This window comes from Arachis ipaensis, chromosome B5 (assembly GCF_059453495.1).
Source record: "Arachis ipaensis isolate K30076 ecotype BB chromosome B5, ASM5945349v1, whole genome shotgun sequence".
Taxonomy (NCBI): domain Eukaryota; kingdom Viridiplantae; phylum Streptophyta; class Magnoliopsida; order Fabales; family Fabaceae; genus Arachis; species Arachis ipaensis.
Window position 1 is genome coordinate 91,019,480 of NC_142440.1, and position 5,210 is coordinate 91,024,689.

Genomic DNA, 5,210 nt, shown 5'->3' on the forward strand with positions numbered 1-5,210 from the left:
AAGCATCTCCATTCCTGCCATTGGAGCAAACAACTTTGAGCTGAAACCTCAATTAGTTTCTCTGATGCAGCAGAACTGCAAGTTTCATGGACTTCCATCTGAAGATCCTTTTCAGTTCTTAACTGAATTCTTGCAGATATGTGATACTGTTAAGACTAATGGAGTAGATCCTGAAGTCTACAGGCTCATGCTTTTCCCTTTTGCTGTAAGAGACAGAGCTAGATTATGGTTGGATTCTCAACCTAAAGACAGTCTGAACTCTTGGGATAAGCTGGTCACGGCTTTCTTAGCCAAGTACTTTCCTCCTCAAAAGCTGAGCAAGCTTAGAGCTGATGTTCAAACCTTCAGACGGAAAGAAGGTGAATCCCTCTATGAAGCTTGGGAAAGATACAAACAGTTGACCAAAAAGTGTCCTTCTGACATGCTTTCAGAATGGACCATCCTGGATATATTCTATGATGGTTTATCTGAGTTATCAAAGATGTCATTGGCTACCTCTGCAGGTGGATCCATTCACCTAAAGAAAACGCCTGCAGAAGCTCAAGAACTCATTGACATGGTTGCTAATAACCAGTTCATGTACACTTCTGAAAGGAATCCTGTGAGTAATGGGATGCCTATGAAGAAGGGAGTTCTTGAAGTTGATACTCTGAATGCCATATTGGCTCAGAACAAAATATTGACTCAGCAAGTCAATATGATTTCTCAGAGTCTGCATGGAATGCAAGCTGCATCCAACAGTACTCAAGAAGCATCTTCTGAAGAAGAAGCCTATGATCCTAAGAACCCTGCAATAGCAGAGGTAAATTACTTAGGTGAACCTTATGGAAACACCTATAACTCAACATGGAGAAATCATCCAAATTTCTCATGGAAGGATCAAAAGCCCCAACAAGGCTTTAATAATGGTGGAAGAAACAGGTTTAGCAATAGCAAGCCTTTTCCATCATCAACTCAGCAACAGACAGAGAACTCTGAACAAAATGCTTCTAATTTAGCAAATCTAGTCTCTGATCTATCTAAGGCCACTGTGAGTTTCATGAATGAAACAAGGTCTTCCATTAGAAATTTGGAAGCACAAGTGGGCCAGCTGAGTAAAAGGATCACTGAAATCCCTCCTAGTACTCTCCCAAGCAATACAGAAGAGAATCCAAAAGGAGAGTGCAAGGCCATTGACATAAGCGCCATGGCCGAACCAGTTAGGAGAGGAGAGGACGTGAATCCCAAGGACGAAGACCTCTTGGGACGTCCAGTGATCAATAAGGAGCTTCCCTCTGAGGAACCAAAGAACTCTGAGGCTCATCTAGAGACCATAGAGATTCCATTGAACCTCCTTATGCCCTTCATGAGCTCTGATGAGTATTCCTCTTCTGAAGAGAATGAGGATGTTACTGAAGAGCAAACTGCCAAGTTTCTTGGTGCAATCATGAAGCTGAATGCCAAATTATTTGGCATTGATACTTGGGAAGTTGAACCTCCCTTGTTCATCAATGAACTAAGTGATCTGGATCAACTGACATTGCCTCAGAAGAGATAGGATCCTGGAAAGTTCATAATACCCTGTACCATAGGCACCATGATCTTTAAGGCTCTATGTGACCTTGGTTCAGGAATAAACCTCATGCCCCTCTCTGTAGTAGAGAAACTGGGAATCTCTGGGGTGTAAGCTGCTAAAATCTCACTAGAGATGGCAGACAGCTCAAGAAAACAGGCTTATGGACAAGTAGAAGATGTATTAGTAAAGGTTGAGGGCCTTTACATCCCTGCTGATTTCATAGTCCTGGATACTGGAAAGGAAGAGGATGAATCCATCATCCTAGGAAGACCTTTCTTGGCCACAGCAAGAGCTGTGATTGATGTTGACAGAGGTGAAATAGTCCTTCAATGGAATGAGGACTCCCTTGTATTTAAAACTCAAGGATCTCCCTCTGCAACCATGGAGAGGAAGCAGAAAAAGCTTCTCTCAAAGCAGAGTCAACCAGGGCCCCCACAGTCAAACTCTAAGTTTGGTGTTGGGAGGCCACAACCAAACTCTAAGTTTGGTGTTGATCTCCCATATCCAAACTCTAAGTTTGGTGTTGGAGAGTCTCAACAAAGCTCTGCACATCTGTGAGGCTCCATGAGAGCCCACTGTCAAGCTATTGACATTAAAGAAGCGCTTGTTGGGAGGCAACCCAATGTTTATCTAATTCTTATTTTTATTGTTTTTCATGTTTTCTTAGGTTCATGATCATGTGGAGTCACAAAATAAATATAAAAATTGAAAACGGAATCAAAAACAGCAGAAGAAAAATTACACCCTGGAGGAGCATCTGTCTGGCGTTCAGCGCCAGAACAGAGCATGGTTCTGGCGCTGAACGCCCAAAATGGGCAGCTTCTGGGCGCTGAACGCCAGAACAAGGATGGTTCTGGCGTTTAACGCTAGAAATGGCACACAAATGGGCGTTGAACGCCCAAAATGGCCACCAACCTGGCGCTGAACGCCCAGAGTTGGATACAAAGGCATTTTTACATGCCTAATGGTGCAGGGATGTAAATGCCTTGACACCTCAGGATCTGTGGACCCCACAGGATCCACTCAGGATCTGTGGACCCCACAGGATCCCCACCTACCTCCACTCACTTCTTCTCACCACTCTCTTTCACACAACCCCACAAACACTCTTCCCTAAAAACCCCTCACCAATCACCTCAATCTCTCTTCCCCACTAAACCTTCACCACTCACATCCATCCACTCTTCCCCATAAACCTACCTCATAAACTCCACCTACCTTCAAAATTCAAAACCAATTTCCCACCCAAACCCACCCATATGGCCGAACCTTAACCCCCCCTCCTTTCCCTATATATAGCCCTCCATTCTTCATCAAATTCACACAACACAACCCCTCTATACCCTTCTTGGCCGAACCACATCACCCTCTCCCTCTCCTCTATTTCTTCTTCTTCTACTTCTATTCTTTTGTTTATTGCTCGAGGGCGAGCAATATTCTAAGTTTGGTGTGGTAAAAGCATAGCTTTTTTGTTTTTCCATTACCATTGATGGCACCTAAGACCGGAGAATCCTCTAGAAGAGGGAAAGGGAAGATAAAAGCTTCCACATCCGAGTCATGGGAGATGGAAAGGTTCATCTCCAAAGCCCATCAAGACCACTTCTATGATGTTGTGGCCAAGAAGAAGGTGATCCCTGAGGTCCCTTTTAAACTCAAAAGAAATGAGTATCCGGAGATCCGACATGAAATTCAAAGAAGAGGTTGGGAAGTTCTAACAAATCCCATCCAACAAGTCGGCATCCTAATGGTTCAAGAGTTCTATGCCAATGCATGGATCACCAAGAACCATGATCAAAGTAAGAACCTGGATCCAAAGAACTATGTTACAATGGTTCGGGGGAAATACTTAGATTTTAGTCCGGAAAATGTGAGGTTGGCGTTCAACTTGCCATACATGGAAGAGAACGCACGCCCCTACACAAGGAGAGTCAACTTTGATCAAAGGTTGGACCAAGTCCTTATGGACATATGTGTAGAAGGAGCTCAATGGAAGATTGACTCCAAAGGCAAGCCGGTTCAACTAAGAAGATTGGACCTCAAGCCTATAGCTAGAGGATGGTTAGAGTTTATTCAATGCTCAATCATTCCCACTAGCAACCGGTCTGAAGTTACTATAGACCGGGCCATCATGATCCATAGCATCATGATTGGAGAAGAGGTGGAAGTTCATGAGATTATACCTCAAGAACTCTACAAGGTGGCTGACAAGTCCTCCACTATGGCAAGGTTAGCCTTCCCTCACCTCATTTGCCACCTATGCAATTCAGCTGGGATTGACATAGAGGGAGATATCCTCATCAAAGAGGACAAGCCCATCACTAAGAAAAAGATGGAGCAAGCAAGAGAGCCCAGTCATGGAGCTCAAGAGGCGCAAGAACCACATCACCATGAGATTCCAGAAATGCTTCAAATGCACTTTCCTCCACAAAACTATTGGGAGCACATCAACACCTCCCTAGAAGAATTGAGTTCCAGTATGGGACAACTAAGGGTGGAACATCAAGAGCACTCCATCATGCTGCATGAAATAAGAGAAGATCAAAAGGCAATGAGGGAGGAGCAACAAAGACAAGGAAGAGACATAGAAGAGCTCAAGGACATCATTGGTTCCTCAAGAAGGAAACGCCACCATCACTAAGGTGGATTCATTCCTTGTTCTTCTTTCTTCTGTTTTTCGTTTTCTATGTTATGTGCCTGTCTATGTTTGTGTCTTCACTACATGATCATTAGTAGTTAGTAACTTTGTCTTAAAGATATGAATGTCCTATGAATCCATCACCTCTCTTAAATGAAAAATGTTTTAATTCAGAAGAACAAGAAGTACATGAGTTTCGAATTTATCCTTGAACTTAGTTTAATCATATTGATGTGGTGACAATGCTTCTTGTTTTCTGAATGTATGCTTGAACAGTGCATATCTCTTTTGAATTTGTTGTTTAAGAATGTTAAATATGTTGGCTCTTGAAAGAATGATGACTAGGAGACATGTTATTTGATAATCTGAAAAATCATAAAAATGATTCATGAAGCAAGAAAAAGCAGCAAAGAACAAAGCTTGCAGAAAAAAAAAAGAAAAAAAGAAAAAAAAAATAGGCGAAAAAAAAAATATAGAAAGAAAAAGAAAAAGCAAGCAGAAAAAGCCAATAACCCTTAAAACCAAAAGGCAAGGGCAAATAAAAAGGATCCCAAGGCTTTGAGCATCAGTGGATAGGAGGGCCTGAAGGAATAAAATCCTGGTCTAAGCGGCTAAACCAAGCTGTCCCTAACCATGTGCTTGTGGCGTGTAGGTGTCAAGTGAAAACTTGAGACTGAGCGGTTAAAGTCAAGGTCCAAAGCAAAAATAAAGAGTGTGCTTAAGAACCCTGGACACCTCTAATTGGGGACTTTAGCAAAGCTGAGTCACAATCTGAAAAGGTTCACCCAATTATGTGTCTATGGCATTTATGTATCCGGTGGTATTACTGGAAAACAAAGTGCTTAGGGCCACGGCCAAGACTCATAAAGAAGCTGTGTTCAAGAATCATCATACTGAACTAGGAGAGTCAATAACACTATTCGAAATCTGAAGTTCCTATAGATGCCAATCATTCTGAACCTCAATGGATAGAGTGAGATGCCAAAACTATTCAAGAGGCAAAAAGCTATAAGTCCCGCT

The 5,210-nt window shown here is 42.5% G+C and overlaps 1 non-coding gene across 1 annotated transcript; it reads right to left on the bottom strand.

Moving 5' to 3' along the window:
* Positions 1-319: 319 nt before the first annotated feature.
* Positions 320-427, bottom strand: LOC148564938 (small nucleolar RNA R71). The gene has a single exon (XR_015885033.1). It is a non-coding gene; the product is annotated as a small nucleolar RNA R71 (small nucleolar RNA).
* Between the last annotated feature and the right edge of the window lie 4,783 nt (positions 428-5,210).